We start from the raw sequence: 27,780 nt of genomic DNA, 5'->3' as shown, positions 1-27,780 counted from the left end.
CCAAAACTGTGCCTCTGTAAGATATGCCACAGTGCCTCTCGTTCTACGCAATCATACGCTGCCTGCCAATCCAATGCTAAGACATCTCCCCCCCCCCTTTATTCTCCCCCTCCATACTTTCCAGAAAATCTTATTATTCCATGCCCCTCATACATCTTTCTCCCAGGCACCCCATACTGACCTCTCGCAACCACTATGTATGACGCACTTGAGCCTGTTCCCCAAGATTTTTGCGAATATCTTATAATCAGCACATAACAATGACAATGCCCTGTAGTTGTGCACTGTAGTAGGGCCTTCCCCTTTTGGAATCAAAACTACTACTGCAGTACTCTGCAACTTACACCTCCTCCCCTCACTTTTCATCATATTCATCAGGTTCACTAAAAAATCCTTCAACACTCCAATTCTTGACATAGAATTCAATAAGTAATCCATCTATACCTAGCGGTTTACCTCTTGCCATATTCTGTAAAGCTCTCCATACCTCCCCCTCTTCAATATGTGTTCCCAATGCTATACGATGACTTGCACTCAGCACACAAGATACATTCTCTCCCAATCTCTATAAATCCTCACCATTCACTCGTACACTCTGCAAATATTTTCCAAACCAACTATCCAGAAAAGTACTCATACCCTCAGTAGTTCACAACTCATGACCCTTTGTATACCACTTAAGTTCTTGTGTACTACCAGCTTATCAATCTCCATTGCCAATCTACGTCTCCGTTGGCCCCGTAACACACAGGCTGATGGCCTGTTGCCCCAACTCGCCTCCTGTAACCCACCTTGCACCGTCACCTCATCAGATCTCTCATTATGCCTATGTTTTATCTGCCACTTTAATGCTTCAATTTCCTCCATTGGATACACACCTACCACAGCAACCCTCTCATAACGACCCTGCAACTGCCCCTCTTAATACTTTTGAAGCCCATATGTCATCCATGCCTCATTCTTTCCCCTTTGCACATATTGCCTGATCTTCCTCTTCTCAAGGCCATCCCACCACCCTAATTAATTTCTTGCAGTCTCACCCCCACCCCATAAGTCCTCCCACCAACTTTCAAAATCCCCTCCCTCCACCCCCTCACCCAGTAGTCGTACATTCATCTTCCAGTACCCTAAATATGTCTTAGGCAAACTGTCCCAATTTAAATCAGCATAAACTGCCCTATGATATAAATAAACGACATTCACAGTTTACATGTACGTCACCCTCACTCCCCTTGTCACATACAACGTATCTAGTCGTGCAGTATAGCCCTTTTTATGAAATGTGTGTTGTATCTCTCAATCCCCTCGATCAACTATGTGTATCCCTCAATCCCTCACCTCTCAATAGATCCCCTAATCCTGCCAAGAAACACCATGCACCCCTTGGTTCCACATCCTTCCTTCGCACCACACAGTTCTTTGCCACCAACTATTGTCACTGACGGTAATGACTGCAAATAATATACCAATACATTATTCACAAATTCATTCTTTACCCTTACATCATTCTCAGCCGGCAGATACACACAAACTACTGTCATTCTCTCGACTCTCCACCACCCGTTTATTCTTAACATGCTACCCCCCCCCCCTCACTCCTAAGAACAAACGGGATCTTCTCTTGGATCAGGATTCCCATCTCTCCCTTTATTTGCTCCGAATACATCACAAACACTGTATACCTATGCACCTCCAATTCCATTCCCAGCTTGAAATTATGTTCTTGCACAAAAACAATGTGTATAGTGTAACGTCTTAAAAATCCCTGTACCCACAGACGGTTTTCACTCGCACACAAATTATTAATATTCACTGTCATGCACTGGAAACCTACTTTTGTGATTTCACCTTTCACTGACACTCTTCCAGTGTGTTTGCTTGTTCCACTTTTCTCTCCACTGCGCACTTGTCTTCCCCTGATCCCACACCGGAACAGGCGTACCTTTAGAGCTCCCACGCACCACATCAACCCACGGTTTTTTCCCTGGTCTCTGTGACTGAGTCAAAACAACATCCGAGTTGGAATATGTCGCCGCTGTCTTACGGTTGAGACTCTCCACATCCATTTCCAAGTCACTGGATGCCTCCCTATGAATCTCAGCATTCACCTCAATCACTTGCACCACTCCTGGCGAGTCATCTGCCATATTTGCGAATCTTTCAAGTTGCTAATCTTCAATCTGAACAGGACTCGTCACCATCTTAGTTATCCTCAGAAACCTTCTCGAATGATTTTTCCTTCACGTTCACTAGTAGGCCTCCCTCTACCTGCACTTGACTACTCTGCACAGTCTTCCCGGTCTCCAAGGCAGATGCCTCACATCCCACTAACTGTGACAATGATGGGCTGGTACCCACCAGTGGCAGCTGATGCTCGACTTTTTCACTCCAGGAAGTGCCACTTCTATGTACAGGTGACTCATCAACATGACCCATGTCCGGTTCTGGCTCTTTCAGCATGTCGCTACCTAGTTCCTGTCTCCGCTGCCACGTCCCACACTGGGCTGCCATACGGGCACATGCACCACGGAACGTACACGTCTTCTGGTGCCCAGTGTAGTAAACCATTACCTGCGTCCTAAATGCGTCCAGTATGGTGCAAGACGGGGTAGAATGCCTCAATGTCATTTTGAGCATAAACGTATCATTGGGCAATCCGGCATATACCCTATCCGTGCATTTACCAGCCATAGCCAGGTTTACAATTGCATACTGTTCAAATACAGTGGACCCCTGCATAGCGACTTTAATCCGTGCAAGAGGGCTCATTGTTATGTGAAATGATCGGTATGCGAATGAATTTTCCCCATAAGAAATAATGGAAATCAAATTAATCCGTGCAAGACACCCAAAAGTATGAAAAAAAAAAATTTACCATATGAAATGTTATTTTTAATACACACCAACTGAAAAAGGCATGCACAATTACATGACACTTTTATTGAAGATCTGGTGATGATTGATGGGATGGGAGGAGGGGAGAATGTGTATTTGTATTTATAAGGGGAATCCCATTCCATTAAGACTTGAGGTGTCGAGTCCTTTTCTGGGGTTAGTTCCCTTCTTCTTTTAATTCCACTAGGACCAGCTTCAGAGTCACTGGACTTGTTTCGCACAACATATCTGTCCATAGAGGCCTATACTTCTCGTTCCTTTATGACTTGGCTAAAGTGTTTCACAACATTGTCAGTGTAATAATCACCAGCACGGTTTGCAATAGTTGTGTGCGGTTGATTGATTTTCATCCATGAAGGTTTGCACTTGAAGGCACTTTGCACAGATTTCCTTAATGTTTGTAGTAGGCAATTTGTTCAATATCTCTCTCCCCTCCTTCGAACTAGTTTCCTCAGGTCTGGCCTCTTGCTTTTGAAGTTGATGTATCAGCTCATCAGTGGTTAGTTGTTCATTGTCCTCCTCCACCAACTCTTGCACATCATCCCCGATAACCTCCAACCCCAAGGACTTTGCCAATGCCACAATAGATTCCTTAACTGGCATAATCCTCTCAGGGTTAGCCTGAAACCCTTCAAAATCCCTTTTGTCTACACATTCTGGCCACAGTTTTTTCCAAGGAGAGTTCAAGGTTTTCTTAAGTCATTCCCTCCCCAGCCTTACCTATAAGGTTTACACAATTGAGGATATTAAAGTGCTTTCTCTAAAACTCTCTTATAGAGTCAGTTGAGTTTCTGAGGTCAGTACAAAGCACCTTTCAAACAAAGTTTTTGTGTACAGTTTTTTGAAGTTTGCAATAACCTGTTGGTCCATGGGCTGCCGGAGAGGAGTGGTATTAGGAGGCAAAAACTTGACCTTAATGAATTTCATGTCCCCATAGTCGCTCTGCCACGTCTGTAGGATGACCAGGGGCATTATCTAACACCAGGAGGCACTTTAGTTTTAATTTCTTTTCAGTTAGGTAATCTTTTACATTGGGTGCAAATACATGGTGTAACCATTCATAGAAAAAGTCCCTAATGACCCATGCCTTACTGTTTGCCCTCCACAGCACACACAAATTCTTCTTGAGGACATTGTTTTACCTGAACGGTCTGGGAGTGTCAGTGATACACCAATAAAGGCTTCACTTTGCAATCACCACTAGCATTGGAACACATGAGCAAAGTAAGCCTGTCTTTCATAGGCTTATGTCGTGGGAGTGTTTTTTCCTCCTGAGTAATGTAGGTCTTGCTCTGCATTTTCTTCCAAAAGAGGCCTTTTTCATCAGAATTAAACACTTGTTCAGGTTTCAATCCTTGACTGTCTATGTACTCGTTGAATTCTTGCACATATTTTTCAGCTGCTTTGTGGTCCGAACTGGCAGCCTCACCATGCCTTATCACACTATGTATGCCACTATGCTTCTTAAATCTCTCAAGCCAACCTTTGCTGCAACTTTGTAGCCTTTTCGCTTATGATCGCTTGAGAGAGGGTATCTCCTGCTAGCTGTTTTTCATTTATCCACACCAATAAGAGTCTCTCAACATGTTGCATCACTTGCGATCTCTATTTCGAAAAGATAGTTAAACCTTTGGCAAGAACAGCTTCGTTGATTGCCTTTCTATTGCTCACAATAGTAGTGATGGTTGATTTTGGTTTCTTGTACCACCTGGCGAGGTCGGCGACACGCACTCCACTTTCATACTTGTCAATGATCTATTTCTTCATCTTTATAGTAATTCTCACCCTTATTGCTGTAGGGTTGGCACTAGAAGTTTTCTTTGGGCCCATGGTCACTTATTTTGCAGATAAAATCACCCAAAATACTGTAATAATACGAAATGTTCCGATTGTATGCTTTGATGTAACCGCGGAGGCTGGCTGGTAAACCATTGCACTGGTGGCACATGCGAGGGTGGGTAAGGGCGCACATTGGACCCGTCTCTGACGAACAGCGGTTTTTGGGTTTTTGAGCGGTATGCGAGGGAAAATTTTTGCGATAAAAGCGAGCGGTATGCGGATTGAACGTTATGTGATGCCGACGGTATGCGGGGGTCCACTGTACATTGTGCAGGTGTCTCGTCCGCCTCAAATGGCACATTTCGGACTTTGACCCACGTGTAATGCCTAGACACGTCGATGCGTTGAACACGTATCACCGAATTAATTTCCACAGTAATATCCCGGTACTTGTTAACCAGCCGTTCATACACTCCAGCTGATGTCAAGTTGACGAAAATGTGATAGGAAGCATTTAACGGCACACCATACATTTCTTGATGTACAACGCCATAGGTGTCATGGATAATTTGTGGTAAAAGCACTTATTCAGACTGAGGTGTTATTGCACCACACAGCAATTCAAGGCACAGTGTGTGCACATGCATTCTCACAGGCTGCGCCATGTTGTGAAAATAAAATTCTCCTCCAATGGCCAGCAGAGGGCAGGAGTCACACTTGCACACTCTACTCAGGTCAAGTTGGGAATCGTAATATTAAAGAAGCTTTCTCTGAGAGAATTATTCAGTGACAAAGAGGTGATGATGGATTGGACACATGTTGTGTATTTTGTAGAAAAATTAGGGTTCATATGTTTGTGAGAATGTTGTGTGATTAAAATAATGGAAAGTAACAACTAAGTTGATTAGGATGGGAATGAGTAGCAAGTTGAAAGTCAATATCCACTGAAGTGCAATATTGTTTGAGAAGAGAATTAATTATATACATTGAAAATTTGTTGACGTTGGTTATGTTTGTTATTGGTGAAGTTTGAAGAGTCACTTTGTTTAAAGTGACTAGCAGCATGATTACTATTGAGTATTTTGTTGTGAATGAGTTTGAATCATAATATTTTTATTTATATAAATATATTTTATTTGTGGAAATGTTAAAAAATTTAATATTTTTATTCATTTTTTTTTTTTTTTTTTACAGGTTGAGGTATGTTAAGATGAGTAATGTTTGATGTTTATGTAAATTATTTATTGAAATTTTTTTAAGGGATGTAGAGAGATGTTTATTAACAAGTTATTTATTATTTTAGGTTGTTGAAGCGAGTTGAGGGTTGAGTATTTATCGGTGGGTGGTTGATTTTGGCCGGGGCAGCTATTGTGGAATGGTGTGTATTTGGTATGTATTTATGAATAATATTGTAAGTGATAATGTTTGAAATGTTTAAAAATGTTAATAGCAATTTTTCTTGTTTCCGGTTTTGGTGAGGTATTTGTTAGCGCGAGGACTGAGGGATGGCTGGCTGGCTGGCTGGCTGGCTGGCTGGCTGGCTGGCTGGCTGGTTGGCTGGCTGGCTGTGTGTTTAAGATGAGTAATGATAAATTAGACACGTGTGCAGCTCTTGGGTATCTTTGAGGAAATGTTTTGCCACACAGTGGCTTCATCAGATTGATGGACTGAACACATAGACTCAAGGTTGAGGGACTGATTACCTCATTCTCCTTCTGTTTTTCAAGTTTCTTCTATGTATGGACTGATGAAGGGAGTGTGTGGCGAAACGTTTCGTCAATAAAGATACCCAGGAGTTTCACTTGTATGTAATTTATCAACATGTTAATTTTCTGAACTATTCATCTAGAAGATGAGTAATATTTTTTAAGCGGTTTGTTCGTAAATAAGTTATTTGAGAGTTTGAAATGTTTGTAGTGGGAAGGTTTGTCAGAGGGTGAAGATAATTTTGTCAATGACGAAGTCAGTGTTGATTTATTGCATTAAGGGTTGAAACACGAAATAAACAATGAAAATCACATCCCAGACCTCTCATTGTTAATTTTGGATCAAGTGTCTATGTAATGTAGGAGTTTTATATATATTTGTGGTGTTTGAGGTGTTAATGTTTTGAGAGTAGGAGTTTTATTTTTGACGTAATTTCTGGTATGTATAGAGTTTGAAAAAATATTAATAAAGAAAGAAATGATTCTAGTGTTTAAGGAAAGTGATAGCACTAAAATAGATATTTGTATATGGACTATAAAATGTTTAGAGATGTCAATATATAAGAATTATTGTATTTTTTGTTTTACAGGTTGGTGACTAAGAATTGGCGGGTGAGTGTGAGTGATGGAGTTAATTTATTATGGGAAGCAAGTGTGGGGTAATGGTGGTGTTGGTGCTGCTGGTTCTACTGCTGCTGCTGCTGCTGCTGCTGCTGGTACTGCTGGTACTGCTGCTGGTGATGGTGCTGGTGGTGGTTGTGCTGCTGCTGCTAGTGGTGGTGTCGATTATGTTACTGCTATGTGTTAAGATAAGTAATAATTTGTTATGTAAATTATTTACGAGCGTTAAAGGTATAATATAGGGAGAATAGTGTTCCGGGGGTGAAGACAGGATTTTGTTTGAGACAAAAGTAACTTTTTTGAATGTATTAAGGCTTGAAACACGGACTAAATAATGAAGGTCGCATCCTAGACTTGTCATTATTAGTTTTTGAACAAGTGTATATGTAATGTGGGACTTGTGTATATATTTGTAATGTTTAAGGTTTTAATACTTTGATAATAGAAATAATAGTAATAATTTTGTTTTTGACAATGTCGATTATGTATATAATTAGAAGAGAAATATTAAGAGATACCCAAATAATTGTAGTGTTTAAGAAACATGACAGTAAAATAGATGTTATTTTTATGTGAAGTAGTGTATAGCCCTTGTGGTTTAGCGTTTATTTATTATAATTGTATGTGAAATTGAAAAGTTTTATTTAGAAATATCAATGTAATTGGTGTTTTATTTATTGATGATGCGAGTTTTGAAACGGCGACGAGTGTAATGAAATATTTTTGAACTGTGTATAATAATTATTTAAAAAATTTATTAAGAGAATTTTTTTTTTTTTTTAGGTTTGTGATGACGATTTAACTGCATTGTGGTTGAGGGAGTTTGTCCGAGGAAGCCAGTGTGGGCTGGTGGTGGTGGTGGTGGTGGTGGTGGTGGTGTTGCGTGTTATGTTTTATATATATTTAAAATATTTATTTTAGAGCATTAAAGGTATATAGGGAGAATAGTGTTGTCTGGGTAAAGATAATTATGGGGTGAGGAGCAAGGAGGAAAGTAAATTTTTGAGTATTAAGGTTTGAAACACTGACTAAATAATGAAGGTGGCATCCTAGACTTGTCATTTTTAGTTTTTGAACAAGTATATATGTAATGTGGGAGTTATATATATATTTGTAGTGTTTGAGGTCTTAATATGTTTATTGGATTTTTATAATATTTGCATATGAAATTTGAGTGATATGATGAGAGAAATGTTAATGTAATAGAATATTTTGATTTTACAGACGATGTGAGCGAGTTTGGTGGAGGGAGCGATTATAAGGAGTTATTTTTGAAAGGTGTGTATTATCATATTAGAAATAATTGGAAAATATTTTTATTTTATTTTTTATTATGCATTGTTTATTGATAGATTTGTTGTTATTTTCAGGTTAGTAGAGATTGTGAAGAGTTTACGGGTAAGTGTTGGTGTCTGGCTGGCTTGCTGACTTTGTGAGAGACAACGAGTAGTCTGAATTAATGTTGAAAGGTGTGTATTAACGTTTGTTTTATGTACATGGTTATTATTTCTTATAATTATTTAGTTTAATATAATGTTTATTAATAGATGTGTTTATATTTCAGGTTGGTGGAGGTTTTGAAGAGTTTGGGGTTTACTGTCATTGTAAGTGACTGACTGACTGACTGGGAGAGGCAGCAATTAATATTGAAAGGTGTGTATTTTTTTTTTTTTTTGTTTCAAGTGTTTAAAATAGTTATTTATTGATATATATTTAATAATATTTTTTATATTTTAAGGTCTGTGACTACGTATTTAGTAGGTGATTGAATCAATGATGGAGTTGTTTATTAGCGGGAAGATTGACTGAATGCTGAGTGAAGGGTGATGCTGCTGCTGCTGCTGCTGCTGTTGCTATTTATATTTTGTTATAAGTTGAGTATTATTATTTTATGTATAATAATTGTTATTTATGAGAATTAAAGGGTACGTGTAGGGAGAAGGTTGTTATTTTTAAGATGGTGAAGATAGTTTTATATTGATAAGGAAGAAAGTAATTTTTGTATGTATTTAGGGTTGAAACACTGAATAAATAATGATGGTCGTATCCCAGACTTGTCATTATTAATTTTTAAACAAGTGTATATGTAATGTGGGAGTTATGTATACATTTGTATTAATACTTGTCGAGTTTAAATAGTTTATTTTGTTCGAGATAATGACTATTATACATGTAGTGTTTGATAATTTTGTATAATTTATTTTAAGAAAGATGATGGCAGTTAGTAGGTTAGATAATTATAGTTTTGAATTTAGAAAAATTTATTTAAATGAAGTCTCGTTAATTGTTATTTACGTTGTGTATTTGAAATGTTTTTGAGTGTTGGTAATGAAGCAATTAATGTGTTGTTATTTAATTTGCAGGTTGATTTGTATTGGTTTATTTGGATTTTGGTTGAGGTTATGCCCAGCTAATTATGAAAAGTTAAGTATTATTTAATAATTTAAGTTTAAGAAATAGATTTAAGTAAATATAGTGATTAATTTGAAGATGATAGAAGTAGACAGAAATGGAGTTATTTGTAAGATGTCAGTGTTTTTTATACATAGCATTATGTGCATGGTTAAACTGAAATTGAAGTAAATAAGCAATAATATGTTGATTGGTAAATATTTTATTAAAGATGTTAAGAATTAGGTACAAGTAAGTAATTGAAAGAGGAGTTATATGGTCATTAACTGTGTAGGTGTTGATTTAATTGAAATGTTTATTTAGTTTAGTTCATATAATTAAAAAATTAAAGTAATGAATATTGAATAAATATGTTCAATTTTTTAAGAGTTTTTAGTATAATAAATAGATGTAATATTGATTCAAGTTTGAATAGGTTATGTAAAATAGAAGATTTGATTTAGTTTAATGTTTGTTTATTTAATTTATTATAAAATATATAGAAATATATGTAAAAAAATTTGCGAAATGTTAATATTTTTATTTCTTGTGTTTTTGGAAATGTGGTCGGTGGTGGTGACTGTGGCGGGAGTGGCGGCGGCAGCAGCAGCAGCAGTAGTAGTGGTGTTGTGGGTAAACGTGATTATGTAGATTAGAGGGAGTGAGCGAGTTAATGAATTATAAATAATTTTTGATAGTTAATTAGTTATTGAATTGAAGGTAGATATAATAGTTTTTGGTGACTTGTGGAATGAGCATTGTAAAAGCCATAATGACTTTGAACACTGAAGGAGTGAAGATACTACTGGTGTCCAGAGCAAATTTTCACTAATGCCTACAAACATACAGAGTTAATAATGAAGGTCGCGTCCCAGACTTTTCAGTGTTAATATGACTGCAAGTGTATATATAATGTGGGAGTTTATATATGTTTGTGGTGTTTGAGGCATTACGTGGAGGGTTGCATTTTGGAAATACCGGGTATTAATGTACTGTGGATGGGTTTATTTGTCACTGTGAAATGGTTAGTAACATTGTTTGTGAAACATGATACCAATAAATAGACTAGTTATAATGAAGGGGAAGTGTTAGGATTATAGTAGTGGAAGGTATTGAGGCTTAATTTTGGGAACTAGAGCATAGATCTAGTTGTCTAAAGTTGATTAATAATTGTTTTATGTAATAGATTGTTTTAATAAAAAGTGAAAAATTATATATATTTTTGTCCTACTTGAAAGTTTATAGAAATTATTTATTGAAAATGAAAGTGATGATTAAAAAAAATTTGTTGAGGGGAAATGAGACATTAAATTTGAGTTAAATTTATTGTATGTATAATATATATAAATTTTATCATGAAAGTTGAAATTAAATTTCAATTAAAATAAAGTAACATTAGTGAGATGAAAAGAATTTATGAAAGGGTATCATAGTATTTTTAAAAATAAGTATAATAAATAATTTTTTTTAGAAATAGTTTAGTTTATAAATAAATAATTGAAAATAAATTTAATATATAAAATTAAATATTAGTTGAAAGGAATAAGTTTTTATCAATGATTGAATTTGATTTAAAGAAAGTATAGTTTGAATAGAATATGACAAAACTTGTAATAAATAGTTATTCAAATTAGTAAATGATGAAATGAATGTTGAGTAGGAATAAATAATAGTTTTTGAAAGTATAGCAAAATGAATAGAATAAGTTGAATGAAATGTTATTGAAAAGTTGTTTAGAAATGAAAATGACAAATTATGTCATGTTTGAATATAGAAATTACACTTAAGAATAGGTGATGAAACCTAAATTTAAGTACTAGAGGGGAAAAGCAAGTGATATATTACCGGTAGTAATGAAATAGAAATTGAAGAAAAAGTTAATTAGAATCATAACAGTGAAATGACACCAGAAAGATACAATGTATATTAAAAATAAGAAAATAGAGAATTAAAAGAAATGAAATTGAAGTAATCATTAACAATTTTTCAAAGGCATTTATTATTTCTGAGAACAAATTGTATGGAAATGAAGGAAAGAAATAGTCAAGAACTTTATTGGTAATTTGAAGCAGTTTGAGAAACAATGATAATAATAGCTTTTGAAAATGTATTTGATGTTAACTATAAAGATTTTGAATAGTTGTAGATTATTAAGTTAATCTATGAGATAAATTATTTCATTTTCAGAAGACGAGTGACATTGTTTTACTTTGAATTGCTTCCATAGACTTGAGTTACTTAGCTAAGTACGTACAAAAAACCTTCTTCTCTCTTATAAAACATACACAGTCAGTCCAAGAAGACCTTTAACAAATCAAAGTTTATTCTCTCTATACAATGTTGAGTAAATTTGGTTATTTACATTATAGTATAATTACAGAGTTTAAAAACTAGGCAACTCGCAGACTAGGTAGATCGCGCACCCTCATGAGTTAGTCAGTGGTTGGGCTGCTACATCTAGCTATGACAGTCTTCCCAGTACCACACAGGCGGAAAATTAATGGACAAATATGATAGAGTGTTTTTTCTTTATGCTCAGCGACTGCAACATTCCTTTCACTATGATGCAGCACTTTAGCTGCTTGTGTAAACATTCCAAAGGATGGATTGATTATGCACAGAATTAAGCAATTGTTGTCACCCCGGTTGCATGGCTTCATGCATGGAAGGATTGGAATCATTGGACCAAACGTTTAATTTTATTGGTTTAGAAACAAAGACAACAAAATCACTGGTCTCGATTCATTCTACGCACGACGCCATCAAAGATTTCCAACAACCACTTCCATGGCTGACTCTAATTTGCCAGGCCCCCCTCCCCCATCGCCAAGGATACAAAACAAAAATATCCCCCCCCCCCTCATCATCATCGGAATCACGTATAAAACGTGAAAACATCGACCGCAATAACCTTTCGCGCGCATAATGAAAGTAAAGAAATACTCGCTCTTCACCCCTGTCCCCATGACACACGTGCCACCAAATCTTCACACACACACTCTCAAATCCACCTTTTAAAAGTTCATTTCCTCCACACGATAATGCTCCCTGCACGCCCCTCTCCTAATAAATAACCCTGGTACTTTAGGTAAAACACATATGCAACAGTTTTAGGTATCTTTATTTCGAAACGTTTTGCCTACACAGTAGGGTTCTTCAATGGAGTACAGAAAAGTTGATAGAAGCACAAGATACTCGAAGACGATGTAATCAGTCCATCACCCTTAAAGTTTTGAAACTTTAAGGGTGATGGACTGATTACATCGTCTTCGAGTATCTTGTGCTTCTATCAACTTTTCTGTACTCCATTGAAGAACCCTACTGTGTAGGCAAAACGTTTCGAAATAAAGATACCTAAAACTGTTGCATACCTAACAACCTGTCGGTATTTTATACCATTTTAATATTCAACCCTAGTACTACTTTCCCCATCTCACATAAATCTGCAAGATCCTCTCCCAATAACTCGCCCACCCTCTCCCCACAAATTATACCAAATTCAAACCCCACCCCAATACATCTCACATTTAACTTCAAGTACCCTGCATACCTCGAAGCCTAAAGGAACCTGGCTAAAGTCAAGTCCACATAAACACCCCTCTAGGATCGGTTTATACGGCACATACACACACCCCTCGTTATCACTTGGCCACGCATTCCAGTCTATTATAGTCTACCATCAGAATCCCCACCTCCAATATCCCTTTTAACCCAATCACAGTTACAACAAAATATACTGTCATCATAAAGTTTCAAACAAGTATAAACTCAGTGTTAGGTTGCTGCATCTTACTTGACTGGGACAAAAATCATAAGACATGAGCACGTAAAATCCCCCCACCAGTGCCTATAGATATTGAGGAAATTCAACATCATATATATATAAAAACAGAAAGAGAATGATTAAACAAGAAAACAACTTACTGAAAAATATGCTACAAACAAATCAATCAATTACACAAAAATTCAACAAATACTGACACAATATTCGTACAGGAAATAACTCAAATCCTAAATGTTCAGCAACTGACACAAAATGCATAAAATATTTCTCACTCCACAATAAGGCCACACACACTAACTTATTTTATAAATCCCATATTTTTCAAACAAGAAAAGGAAAAATATACTCAACACCTCAACCACATTTCCTGGAATGCCCTCTTTATAAATTATGACCAGCCCCCTCCCCCCCTCACTATTCTTTGTAAAAACGTCTTAAATCCTTTGCATAAGGGGAGTTAAAAATTACACACCATCATCTAATTCTTGTAATCATGATATTTAAAGATTTCATGCACCCAAAAACCAGCATACTTTTAAAGCATGTCTCTCACACATGATAAAATTATGGAGGCATTGCATGACAACCAAAACGTAATTTACACAAATTTTGAAATTACAACTGAGATTAATATCACATAAAATGGACATACAGGGGAAAATAGACACATAAATTTTCCATTTCCTAATAAAGAACAGGGTAACAAAATAAAGTACTTTCGATACCGAATTAACAAAATTACCTACTCGGATGATCAATAAACAAACTTATTCTCAACATATTTACAAAACCTACTTTCACTTTTTTTCTGATTCCAATAACTCTCTCTCCATGGGCCCAAGGAAAAGGCCATTGAACAAAAAACCTTTGCGTAAACAAACTGAGGAAAACAACCTAATTCAAAAATGAAATCACAGAAAAATATATGAGTGCTTGTTTTACACACATTGGCATAATGTATGCTAAGCCCCATTCAACCACTTCAATTGTGGCCAAAGGAAAATGAAAGTGTGCTGTTGTTATAAAACAGGTGGATATTCTGACAAAAAGGACATCACAAATCCTCCAAAAAGTTAACAAGAGGTTATTTGTTCATGTGCATTACTGAAGACATAGTCGATAAAAGGTCAAAACACCAAAGCAGTCCAATGACCATCTCGTAAAGAAAAAATGCTTGAAACTAGTGGTGATTGATGCCTCTAAAGTTGCTTTGAAATATTATTAATGTTGTGGCATTCACAGTGTGATAAAACATGGTGAGGCAGCCAGTTCTGACAAAAAACAAAATTGAAAACTTTATACACGAGTTTAACGAGTATACACACATTGGACAATTCAAACCCCAAAAAGTCTAGGGCACTTTTCAAACAAAATGCAAAAAGAGGACCTACATCACACAGGAGAAAGTAGCACTCCCAGATTAAAATCCTATCAAATACTCGAGTATCTTTTTTGTAGTAATTCTAGTGCAGATTTTTAAGTGAAACCTTTACTGGTGCTTGACTCTCAAAATCCCCCCCCCCCAAGGTTCAACAAATATATTGTCGCAAAGAGTAATTTGCGTGTCATGTGCTAACAGTAACACATAGGTCAGAAGGAACATTTTTCTAAACTGCTTTAGCCCCATTGTGAAGAAATACCTCCTGCAAAATAAACTCTCACTTAAGTGCCTCTTAATAATGCTCCTCATCACCCTCCACACTTGCAAGAGCAAAATAGTGCACAATTTAAATTTCATCAGGGTCACCTCCAACCCATGGACCACAAAATCATTTCAAACTTCAAAAAATTATACCAAAGCAGTGTTTCAAAACTGCTTTTAATAACCTTATAGCTAAGTCTTGGGAAGGAGTCACTTCTACAACCTTCAACTCTGCTTTGACAAATTTGTGGCCAGACTGTGTATAAACAGAGATGGATTTTGAAGGGTTTGTGGGTGACCCTAAGGAACCCATGCCACTTGTCGAAACTATTGTTGCATTGGGCATGTCTCTGGGGTTGGAGGCAAGTGGTGAGTGAGCATGTGCAACAGTTTGTGGAGTACCACAGGGAAGAGCAAACAACTCTCAAAAGATGAAATAGCAAGCAAATCACAGCTCAGGAAACTGCGGCAAAACAAGACGAGTAAGAGAGATGGAGGAAGGCACCTTCTTCAAAGATTATATGTACATTTCTGCAAAGTGGACTCAAGTGAAAAAACATTTATCCATCAACTTCACTAGCCTAACAAAGCTGTTGCAGCCCATATTGACAATATGTACAGTGATACTCTTGTGTCCCACTTCAGGGAAATCTTCAATAAACACCACAAACAGACCTCTCTCTGGACAGATATTTGGTGCGCCCAGAATCCACTGACTCTCAAGCTGGTCCCAGTAGCATTAAAACAAGTAAGGAATAACCCCACATACAGACTTCATACCTCAAGTCCTAATCAAATTACATTCGCCTTCCAAAAAATTGTGTATACCTTCCTCCTATCCCCTCCTCCCATTTTCCATCCACCCACAACACTAAATGTAATACTATTATTTTTTTTAACTCCATGTACATACTTCATTTCTCATTATTTTCATTATGTAAATCTTTATTTAATTTGACAAAAATTTTTTCACTCTAATAGCTTTGGGTGTCTGCAATACATTCATTTCATTTCCATTATTTCTTAGGGGGAAAATGGTTTCGAGTTTCCTCATTTTCAATATTCGGAGAGTTCTATGTAATGGATTAATCGCCAAACTCGGATCCGCTGTAAATACTTAATAACTCTATTTCCTTGTATGTACTTCTATATATCATGTCAAAATGAATAATAAATATCAAAATAAATACTATATAAATAAAGCAGTTCTTCTCTAATGTTCATATAAATCACAACACCCCCCACCCCCACCTTACGACACCTCTTCCCTGGAAATCACACATGAACCCCCTAAATCCCCACCAGTGCCTAGACAAATTCAATACACAAACATATAATCAAGTATATACCATTCAAGAAACCTAAAATAACATCAGATATAAAGACACACACAGCATAGGTTCATAGGAAATGCTACACAACAAGAAAACAGGTTGCTTAAAAATACAAATATGATACAAACAGAGACTTAACCTAGACATAAAGGAATAACAATAAAGACTCGTCATGTCATACCTCCCACAACAATAAATACAAAGGGACTAAAGGGCCATATTGCAATAAACCCTATTCCTATGGAAAATCAACACTAATAAGTAATTACAACACTACTCACAGGAGATTTGTATATAAATAGAATAAATCCTAAAATGTGTTCAGTAAATGATAAAAAATACACAAATATTTTTCACTCCAGAAAACATTTCCGAAAAACTCACTCGGCACCTGGACCGCATTCGTGGAATGTTTTATTTATAAAACAAAACCACATTACCACAACCCCTCCATATCTTTGGAGAAATATTTAGATGAAATACCTCCAGAAGCTTTAAAGACTGCAGCTCTTTTGCAAAAGGGAGGTAATTAAAGCACAAACTCAAAATTAAACACTAGTCTCTCATATCATAAAAATCTTCACAAGACTGATAATCTTATCGTATTTCATTGACCAGCATAACCCGAACCAGCATCGTTTTACAGTAAAATCATCATGCCTGTCACATATTATGACTGAATTATGGAGACACTGTAAAAAAAACCAAAATGAACACGTGATTCATACACATTTTGCAATGACAAATATAATCGTTGAGAAATAGCGCATAAAATGACCATTACACAGCATGTAGGTGTTTTAATTTTCAGTTTCTTAAAACACAAAAAGGAACAGGAGAACATCCAGCATCAGCAACCTCAGTGCCCCAAGGCACTATCCTGGTACCTCTGCTGCTTCTCTATATCATTTGCATGTGACACTAAAATAAGTATCAAACAGTAGAGGACACTAGAAAACTACTACATAAAAATACAGGCTTTTCTAATAGGAAGTGGAGACCAACATGAAATTCAATAAGTTCCACCTGCTTAGTTATGCAAACAATCAAAAACTCAAAACAAACACTATAGTCAACAGGGTTACCAAATGCAACACAAAAAATACATAAAAGACCTGGGAATAATTGCAGACCTTTCCTATTAAAACGTCGTAAACGTCATAACGGCCAATAAAACGACGACAGTGGAACCTCTAATTGCCACTTTCGTGCATTCCATTACCTTCATCTCAACTGGATTTCCTCCTATGTAGACTTCATTTTCCTCATTTAAATAAATTGAAATGAAATTAAAGCATTACAGTGCATTTCTTCTGTACTTCAATAATTTCCTTAATATCCAATCTACGACTTATTTATATCTATCTCCTTTCATTTAATTTCTTTTTTTTCTTTCAACAACTCGGCCGTCTCCCACCGAGGCAAGGTGACCTAAAAAAGAAAGAAAATCCCTAAAAAGAAAATACTTTCATCATCATTCAATACTTTCACCATACTCGCACATTATCACTGTTTTTGCACAAGTGCTCAGAATATAACAGTCTACAAGTATACACATATACAGATACACAACATATCCCTCCAAACTGCCAATATCCCAAACCCCTCCTTTAAAGTGCAGGCATTGTACTTCCCATTTCCACGACTCAAGTCCGACTATATGAAAATAACCGGTTTCCCTGAATCCTTCACTAAATATTACCCTGCTCACACTCCAATACATCGTCAGGTCCCAAGTACCATTCGTCTCCATTCACTCTTATCTAACACGCTCACGCACGCTTGCTGCAAGTCTAAGCCCCTTGCCCATAAAAACCTCCTTTACCCCCTCTCTCCAACCCTTTCGAAGACGACCCCTACCCCGCCTTCCTTCCCCTATACATTTATATGCTTTCCATGTCATTCTACTGTGATCCATTCTCTCTAAATGACCAAACCACCTCAATAACCCCTCTTCTGCCCTCTGACTAATACTTTTATTAACTCCACACCTTCTCCTAATTTCCACACTCCAAATTTTCTGCATAACATTTACACCACACATTGCCCTTAGACAGGACATCTCCACTGCCTCCAACCATCTCCTCCCTGCTGCATTTACCACCCAAGCTTCACACCCATATAAGAGTGTTGGTACTACTATATTTTCATACATTCCCTTCTTTACCTCCATAGATAACTTTTTTTGACTCCACGTATACCTCAACGCACCACTCACCTTTTTTCCCTCATCAATTCTATGATTAACCTCATCCTTCATAAATCTATCCGCCGACATGTCAACTCCCAAGTATCTGAAAATATTCACTTCTTCCATACTCCTCCTCCCAAATTTGATATCTAATTTTTATTTATCTAAATCATTTGACACCCTCATCACCTTACTCTTTTCTATGTTCACTTTCAACTTTCTACCTTTACACATATTCCCAAACTCATCCACTAACCTTTGCAATTTTTCTTTAGAATCTCCCATAAGCACAGTATCATCAGCAAAAAATAACTGTGTCAATTCCCATTTTGAATTTGATTCCCCATAATTTAATCCCACCCCTCTCCCAAACACCCTAGCATTTACTTCCTTTACAACCCCATCTATAAATATATTAAACAACCATGGTGACATTACACATCCCTGTCTAACACCTACTTTTACTGGGAAGTATTCTCCGTCTCTTCTACACACCCTAACCTGAGCCTCACTATCCTCATAAAAACTCTTTACAGCATTTAATAACTTACCACCTATTCCATATACTTGCAACATCTGCCACATTGCTCCTCTATCCACTCTATCATATGCCTTTTCTAAATCCATAAATGCAATAAAAACTTCCCTATCTTTATTTAAATACTGTTCACATATATGCTTCAATGTAAAAACCTGATTTAAACATCCCCTACCCACTCTCAAACCTCCTTGCTCGTCCGCAATCCTACATTCTGTCTTACCTCTAATTCTTTCAATTATAACCCTAACATACACTTTTCCTGGTATACTCATTTAATATGAAATAATAAACAATAACATACAAACCTCATATATACTCTCAAATGAATAAAACATGATCAGTAGACCACAGTTTGCCTGGACACCGGGCAAAATACTTCATGAATAATTTCACTAATATCATCTATATTCCTGATTTATATATCACAGTTCATCTACTATGACATAACAAACAATATGAATAACGTACAAATATGATATATACTCTAAAACGAATAAAATACGTCATTATCTAACAGGTGGAGGCAACCACAACCACTCCTCTTTCCTGTGATAAATAATACCATCTACTGACAGCCTTTTGAAGCCATCTATTATTATATTTATTATATTTACAATATTATTGTCAACGTACTATGTTCGTAAACAGTAATAACTCACGCAATTACTACCATCCTGCCAGATAACTGTGAAAAAAATACTTGTAACTGTTTTGAATGATAATATCATTACTGGTGTCCTTTTTCTGTCTCATAAACACACTAGATAACAGGAACATCTTGCTATTTATACTTATGTCACACTTCACAGACATAAATATACTATATATATATATATATATATATATATATATATATATATATATATATATATATATATATATATATATACGTCTCCCTCAAAATTCACGTTTTCAACTTTCACAGTCTTCACACATTCACAAATTCCCAGGAGCAAAATCATATTTAAGTTTCCTACCACCTGGGAGTCCCTATTACCCTCCCTCCGACCCCCACAACTGGCAGCCAGCCGTCCCACCATTCAGTGTGGCGAGTGTTTTGTTTGTTCATTATTTGCTATTAAACTACAGTATAAATAATGTAAACCAATTCATGACTGCATATTGCAATGCTTATTAGGAAAGGTATTAGACGGTGACATCATGTGTTTACTCTTCAATACTGCAAAGAATTAAACATTTCTCCTAAAGCTAATAATAACAATAGTAATAATAATAATAATAATAATAAATATGATATAACTCAAGAAGGAAATTGTACAAAAATACGAGGGAGTGGTTGACACATCGTCAGTGTGATTTTCTTTATGCTGGAGTGAACATTAATCTCACTGCTCTTCCAAACATTTCACAATAATTCATTGTGTTTGGTGCTTGTAGATTGAGTGTGACTGGAGTGGTAGAGGTAGTGATTGAGGTAATGGTATTTAATAACATACATGTTAATAATAATACATATTATTAATAATATGTACTATTATTATTCATATATTATTAAATACATACATGTTAATAATAATACATATTATTAATAATAACATGTATTATTATTATTTATAACATATATGTTATTAAACACCACTGCCTCAACCGCTGAATTATTGTGAAATGTTTGGAAGAGCAGGGAGACTAATGTTCACTCCACACTGATAATGTGTCAACCACTCCCTCGTATTTTTGTACAATTTCCTTCTTCAATTATATCATATTTATTATTATTATTATTACTATTATTATTACTATTGTTATTATTAGTAATAGCAGAAATGTTCAATTCTTTGCAGTGTTCAAAAGTAAACACATGATGTCACCATTTAATACCTTTCCTAATAGCCATTCCAATATGCAGTCATGAATGGGTTTACATTATTTATTCTGTAGTTTAATAGTAAATAATGAACAAACAAAACACTCACCACACTGAGTGGTGGGAGGGCTGGCTGGCTGGCTGGCTGGCTGGCTGGCTGGCTGGCTGGCTGGCTGGCTGGCTGGCTGGCTGGCTGGCTGGCTGGCTGGCTGGCTGGCTGGTTGGCTGGCTGGCTGGCTGGCTGGCTGGCTGGCTGGCTGGCTGGCTGGCTGGCTGGCTGGCTGCCATTTGTGGGGGTCGGAGGGAGGGTAGTAGGGACTCCCAGTGGTGGAGGCAGTTTACCTAGACAGAGTTCTGGGGGTCAACGCCCCCGCAACCCAGTCTGTGACCAAGCCTCCTGGTGAATCAGAGCACGATCAACCAGGCTGTTGCAGTGATGGAGTCTGTGGTATTTAATAACATACATGTTATTAAATAACATACATTATTAAAGCATAACATGTATATATTTATTACAATTTATGACATTTTCATGTATTTTATGATTATTCAGACTTCAACAAGTTAAGGAAGCAATATTGTAATATATTTCCCTACAATATATTGGGACAACAAACATTCACGGTTTTTCAACATTCGCAAAGCTCTTGATCCCTTAACCCTCACGAATGTTCAGGAAGACCTGTATATACATATATATACACACACACACACACCAACCTTTTTCTCATTTTTTTAAATAGCTCTTGTTCTTCTTTATTTCTTCTATTGTCAATAACAAATTACAAAAGAATCTTTCCTCCGTAAGCCATGCTTGTCGTATGAGGCGACTAAAATGGCGGGACCAATGGCCTAGTAACCCCTTCTCCTGTAAACATTTACTAAAAAAAAAAAAAAAAAAACTTTATAAAATTATCATCCTTGAATGTGCATAGATGTAATGCAAATGACAACAAACAGACGAGTGCTCTTGTTATGAATGAAAATAAGTTGGATGTTGTGGCACTAAGCGAAACAAACTTCAAGAGGGTAGGGAAATTTCGGTGGGGGGAAATAAATAGGATTAAATCTCAAGTATCTGAGGGAGTTAAAACTAAGGAAGGGATACCAATAATGTTGAAGGATCACTTATGCAAGGAGAAAACAGAATATTAATGTGTAAACTCAAGGATTATGTGGATTAAAGTAAAGGTTGCATGGGAAAATTGGGTCATAATAAGCGTGAATTCACCTGGACAACACAGAAATGTAGACAAGATACAGACACTTCAGCAGCAAATGTTAAGTGAATGTATAGGAACCTTTGAACCAAGTGACACAGTAATTGTGGTAAGGGACCCAAATGCTAAACTAGTTAATGTGGTAGGTAAGTTTGAGGTGTCAGGTGTAAATGACAATGGGAGCCCTTTGATTCAACTTTATATATAAACAGATTCACTTATAGGTAATACATATTTTAAGAAAATAAAGATCAATAACTATACTAGATACATTGTACGCCAAAATGACAGTAGTTTCTTAGATCATGTATTAGTACATAAAAGACTGTTGAGCAGACTTCACAATGTACATGTTTATACAGGGGCCACAGATATATCACATAACTTTTTACTTGTAGCTACGCTGAGAGTAAAACGTAGATGGGATACAAGCAGAATACAATTTTCAGCGAACACAGAGGTGAAGATTTATAAATTAAATGACGAGGCACTTAGGGTAACACGTAATCACCTATTGTAAGACACATGGGCTAATGAGAGCATAAGCAATGGGGTCAAAGAAGTAGTATAGGGTAGGTTTACAAATATTATGTTAAAGCAGTATTAAGGAAAAATTTGTGGTTACAACAAAGTGGGTGCACCAGAAAAGACGACCAATTGCTGTAATGACAATGTAAAGACAGTACTATGAAAGAAAAAATTACCATATAACAAGTTTTAATGAATTACAAGTTATGTAAGGAGGGAAGACTATATGGAGAAAAAAACACACATTAATAGAGTGGTGAACCAATGTAAAAATAGAGCAAATAAGACAGTGCGTTACATGTTACCTATAAATTTTGTTGAAAATAAGAAAAAATTTTCAAGTAAGATTAAAAAGTTCAGAAAGCCTACACAACAAATGGATTTGTCACTTATAAATAGAAGAGGAGAATTATTATAATGCACAGTTAGAGGTATTCGGAAGATGGAGGGAAGATTTTGAGAAATTGTTCAATGTTGATGAAGATAAGGAAACTATGATTTCATATATAGTGCAAAGAGGAACAACATCTTGTAGGAGTTAGGCAGACTCACTTGTGAGTGTAGAGTAAATTTGTGAGGCACTAGTTAAATCAAAATGGGTAAAGCAGCCGGGATTGATGGGATAAAGACAGAAATGTTAAAAGCAGGTGGGGATATAGTTTTCAAATGGTTGGTGCTATTATTTAATAAATGTATGCAATATGGTAATGTTCCTAAAGATTGTTAGACATTACGCACACTTCCTTTGTATAAAGGCAAAGGGGATAAAAGAGAGTATAAAAATTATATGGGGATAGGGTGTGGTGGGTAAGTTTCGGGTGCCAGGTGTAAATGAAAATGGTAGCCCTTTCATTGAACTTTCTATTGAAAGGGGTTTATAGGTAATACATATTTTAAGAAAAACAAAATAAATAAATATACAACATATGATGAACAGAAAAATGACAGTAGTTTCTTGGATTATGTATTGGTACATAAAACACTGTTGAGTAGACTTCATGATGTACATGTTTATACAAGGGCCACAGATATATCACATCACTTTCTAGTTGTAGCTACACTGAGAGTAAAAGGTAGATGGGATACAAGGAGAATAAAAGCATCAGGAAAGAGAGAGATGAAGATTTATAAACTAAAAGAGGAGGCAGTTAGGGTAACATATAAACAGCTATTGGAGGATAGATGGGCTAATGAGAGCATAGGCAATGGAGTCAAAGAGGTATGAGGTATGTTTAAAAATGTATTGTTGGAGTGTTCAGCACAAGTTTGTGGTTAAAGGAAGGTGGATGCGGGAGCAAAGAGGAGCAATTGCTGGAATGATGATGTAAAGAGAGTAGTAAGGGAGAAAAAGTTAGCATATGACAAGTTTTTACAAAGTACAAGTGATACAAGAAGAGAACAGTATATGCAGAAAAAGAGAGAGGTTAAGAGAGTGGTGAAGCAATGTAAAAAGAGAGCAAATTAGAGAGTGTGTGAGATGTTATCAATAAATTTTGTTGAAAATAAAAAAAAGTTTGCGAGTGAGATTAACAAATTAAGAAAACCTAGAAAATAAATGGATTTATTATTATTTATTTTTTATATTACACACTGGCCAATTCCCACCAAGGCAGGGTGGCCCAAAAAAGAAAAACTTTCACCATCATTCACTCCATCACTGTCTTGCCAGAAGGGTGCTTTACACTACAGTTTTTAAACTGCAACATTAACACCCCTCCTTCAGAGTGCAGGCACTGTACTTCCCATCTCCAGGACTCAAGTCCAACCTGACAGTTTCCGTGAACCCCTTCATAAATGTCACTTTGTTCACACTCCAACAGCACATCAAGTATTAAAAACCAATTGTAGCCATTCACTCCTATCAAACACGCTCACGCATGCCTGCTATAAGTCTAAGCCCCTGCCACACAAAACCTGTTTTACCCCCTCCCTCCAACCTTTCCTAGGCCAACCCCTACCCCGCCTTCCTTCCACTACAGACTGATACACTCTTGAAGTCATACTGTTTCGCTCCATTCTCCCTACATGTCCAAACCACCTCAACAACCCTTCCTCAGTCCTCTGGACAACAGTTTTGATAATCCCACACCTCCTCCTAATTTCCAAACTACGAATTCTCTACATTATATTCACACCACATATTGCCCTCAGACATGACATCTCCACTGCCTCCAGCCTTCTCCTCGCTGCAACATTCATCACCCATGCTTCACACCCACATAAGAGCGTTGGTAAAACTATACTCTCATAAATTCCCCTCTTTGCCTCCAAGGACAACGTTCTTTGTCTCCACAGACTCCTAATTGAACCACTCACCCTTTTCCCCTCATCAATTCTATGATTCACCTCATCTTTCATAGACCCATCCGGTGACACGTCCACTCCCAAATATCTGAATACATTCACCTCCTCCATACTCTCTCCCTCCAATCTGATATCAAATCTTTCATCACCTAATCTTTTTGTTATCCTCATAACCTTACTCTTTCGTGTATTCACCTTTAATTTTCTTCTTTTGCATACCCTACCAAATTCATCCACCAATCTCTGCAACTTCTCTTCAAAATCTCCCAACAGCACAGTGTCATCAGCAAAGAGCAACTGTGACAACTCCCACTTTATGTGTGATTCTTTATCTTTTAACTCCACGCCTCTTGCCAAGACCCTCGCATTTACTTCTCTTACAACCCCATCTGTAAATATATTAAACAACCACGGTGACATCACACATCCTTGTCTAAGGCCTACTTTTACTGGGAAATAATTTCCCTCTTTCCTACATACTCTAACTTGAGCCTCACTATCCTCATAAAAACTCTTCACTACTTTCAGTAACCTACCTCCTACACCACGGATTTGTCAGTTAAAAATAGGAGAGGAGAGTTATCAAATGGCAAATCAGAGGTATTAGGAAGATGGAGGGAATATTTCAAAGAAGAATTGTTAAATGTTGATGAAGATAGGGAAGCTGTGATTTCATGTACAGGGCAAGGAGGAATAACATCTTGTAAGAGTGAGGAAGAGCCAGTTGTGAGTGTGGGGGAAGTTCATGAGGCAGTAGGTAAAATGAAAAGGGGTAAGGTAGCCAGGATTGATGGGATCAAGATAGAAATGTTAAAAGCAGGTAGGAATATAGTTTTGGAGTGGTTAGTGCAATTATTTAATAAATGTATGGAAGAGGGTAAGGTACCAAAGGATTGGCAGAAAGCATGTATAGTTCCTTTGCATAAAGGCAAAGGGGACAAAAGAAAGTGCAAAAATTATAAGGTGATAAGTTTGTTGAATATACCTGGTAAAGTGTACGGTAGAGTTATTATTGAAAGAATTAAGAGTAAGACGGAGAATAGGATAGCAGATGAACAAGGAGGCTTTAGGAAAGGTAAGGCATGTGTGGACCAGGTGTTTACACTGAAACATATAAGTGAACAGTATTTAGATAAGGCTAAAGAGGTCTTTGTGGCATTTATGGATTTGGAAAAGGCATATGACAGGGTGGACAGGGAGGCAATGTGACACATGTTGCAGGTGTATGGTGTAGGAGGTAGGTTACTGAAAGCAGTCAAGAGTTTTTACGAGAATAGTGAGGCTCAAGTTAGAGTATGCAGGAAAGAGGGAAATTATTTCCCAGTAAAAATAGGCCTTAGACAAGGATGTGTTATGTCACCGTGGTTGTTTAATATATTTATAGATGGGGTTGTAAAACAAGTAAATGCGAGGGTCTTGGCAAGAGGCGTGGAGTTAAAAGATAAACAATCACACATAACGTGGCAGTTGTCACAGTTGCTCTTTGCTGATGACACTGTGCTCTTGGGAGATTTTGAAGACAAGTTGAAGAGGTTGGTGCATGAATTTGGTAGGGTATATAAAACAAGACAATTAAATTTGAATACAGGAAAGACTAAGGTTATAAGGATAAAAAGATTAGATAATGAAAAATTGGATATCACATTAGAGGGAGAGAGTATGGAGGAGGTGAAGGTATTCAGATACGTACGTATTTGGGAGTGGACGTGTCAACAGATGCTTCTAGGAAAAATGAGGTGAATCATAAACTTTATTAGGGGAAAAGGGTGAGTGGTGCACTTAGGAGTCTGTGGAGACAAAGAACTTTGTCCTTGGAGGCAAAGAAGGAAATGCATGACAGTATACTTTTACCAATGCTCTTATACGGTTGTGAAGCATGTGTGATGAATGTTGCAGCAAGGAGAAGGCTGGAAGCATTGTAGATGTAATGTCTGAGAGCAATGTGTGATGTGAATATAATGCATACAATTCGCAGTCTGAAACTTAGGAAAAGGTGTGGGATTGCCAAAACTGTTGTCCAGAGGGTTGAGGAAGCATTCTTGAGGTGGTTCAGACATGTAGACAGAATGGACCAAAACAGAATTACTTCAAGAGTGTATCAGCCTGTAGTGCAAGGAAAACGGGTTAAGGGTCAGCCTAGGAAAGGTTGGCGGGAGGAAGAGATGGGGTTAACGAGGTTTTGTGTGCGAGGGGCTTGGACTTCCACGAGGCATGCGTGAACGTGTTTGATACGAGTGAATGGAGACAAATGGTTTTTAATATCTCGTGTGCTGTTGGAGTGTGACCAAACTAACATTTATCGAGGGATTCAGGGAAACCGGCAAGCTGGAAAAGAGTTCTAGAGATGGCAAGTACAGTGCCTCCACTCTGAAGGAGGTGTGTAAATTTGGCAGTTTAAAAAATGTAGTGCAAAGCACCCTTCTGTCAAGACATTGACAGAGTGAATGATGCTCAGATCATTTCTCTTTCGGGCCACCCTGCCTTAGGTGGTAATCACCAAGTGTGCTAATAAACAACAAATATTTGTCAAAGTGCCAAGTCAAAATGTGCATGGATATTGTGCAAAAGATGGCAAAGAGAAAATTGTGCATGTTATGAATGACAAAATGATGCATGTCCTGCCTTTAATTGAAACAAAGCTCAAGTGGGCGAGTCTCATTCAAGAGGAATAAGTGGCATTAGATCAGGGGTTTCAAATACAGTTAGAGCTAAAGAAAGAGTAGCAATAATGTTGAAAGATAAGATATGGCAGGAAAACAAAGACTATAAATATATTCATTCAAGGATTATGTGGAGTAAAATAAAAGTTCAATGTGAAAAGTGCATTATACTAAGCATATATGCACCTGCACAAGAGAAAAGTGTACAGGACACAAACAAATACATTTTGGGGAAATGTTGACTGAATGCATAGAGAGTTTTGAACAAAGTGTGAGACTACTTGTCATTAGAGATTTTAATGCTAAAGTGGTTACAAATATTGTGCATGGATTAGTAGGTAAATTTAGGGTGCCAGGGG

The 27,780-nt window shown here is 36.8% G+C and overlaps 1 long non-coding RNA gene across 6 annotated transcripts in view; it reads right to left on the bottom strand.

The window, feature by feature from the left end:
• LOC128704528 (uncharacterized) overlaps positions 1-27,780 on the bottom strand; it is a 104,179-nt gene that overhangs the window by 27,252 nt on the left and 49,147 nt on the right. Inside the window, exon 6 of one of the 6 annotated variants that reach the window (XR_011391026.1) lies at positions 20,638-21,152. The exons of the other annotated variants lie outside the window; for them this stretch is intronic. This is a non-coding gene — a long non-coding RNA (uncharacterized lncRNA). Of the gene's footprint in view, positions 1-20,637; positions 21,153-27,780 lie in introns of those variants that run through there. 6 annotated transcript variants of the gene reach the window in all.

Source organism: Cherax quadricarinatus, unplaced genomic scaffold (assembly GCF_038502225.1).
Source record: "Cherax quadricarinatus isolate ZL_2023a unplaced genomic scaffold, ASM3850222v1 Contig25, whole genome shotgun sequence".
NCBI lineage: Eukaryota > Metazoa > Arthropoda > Malacostraca > Decapoda > Parastacidae > Cherax > Cherax quadricarinatus.
This window is presented reverse-complemented; position numbering and strand designations above follow the sequence as displayed.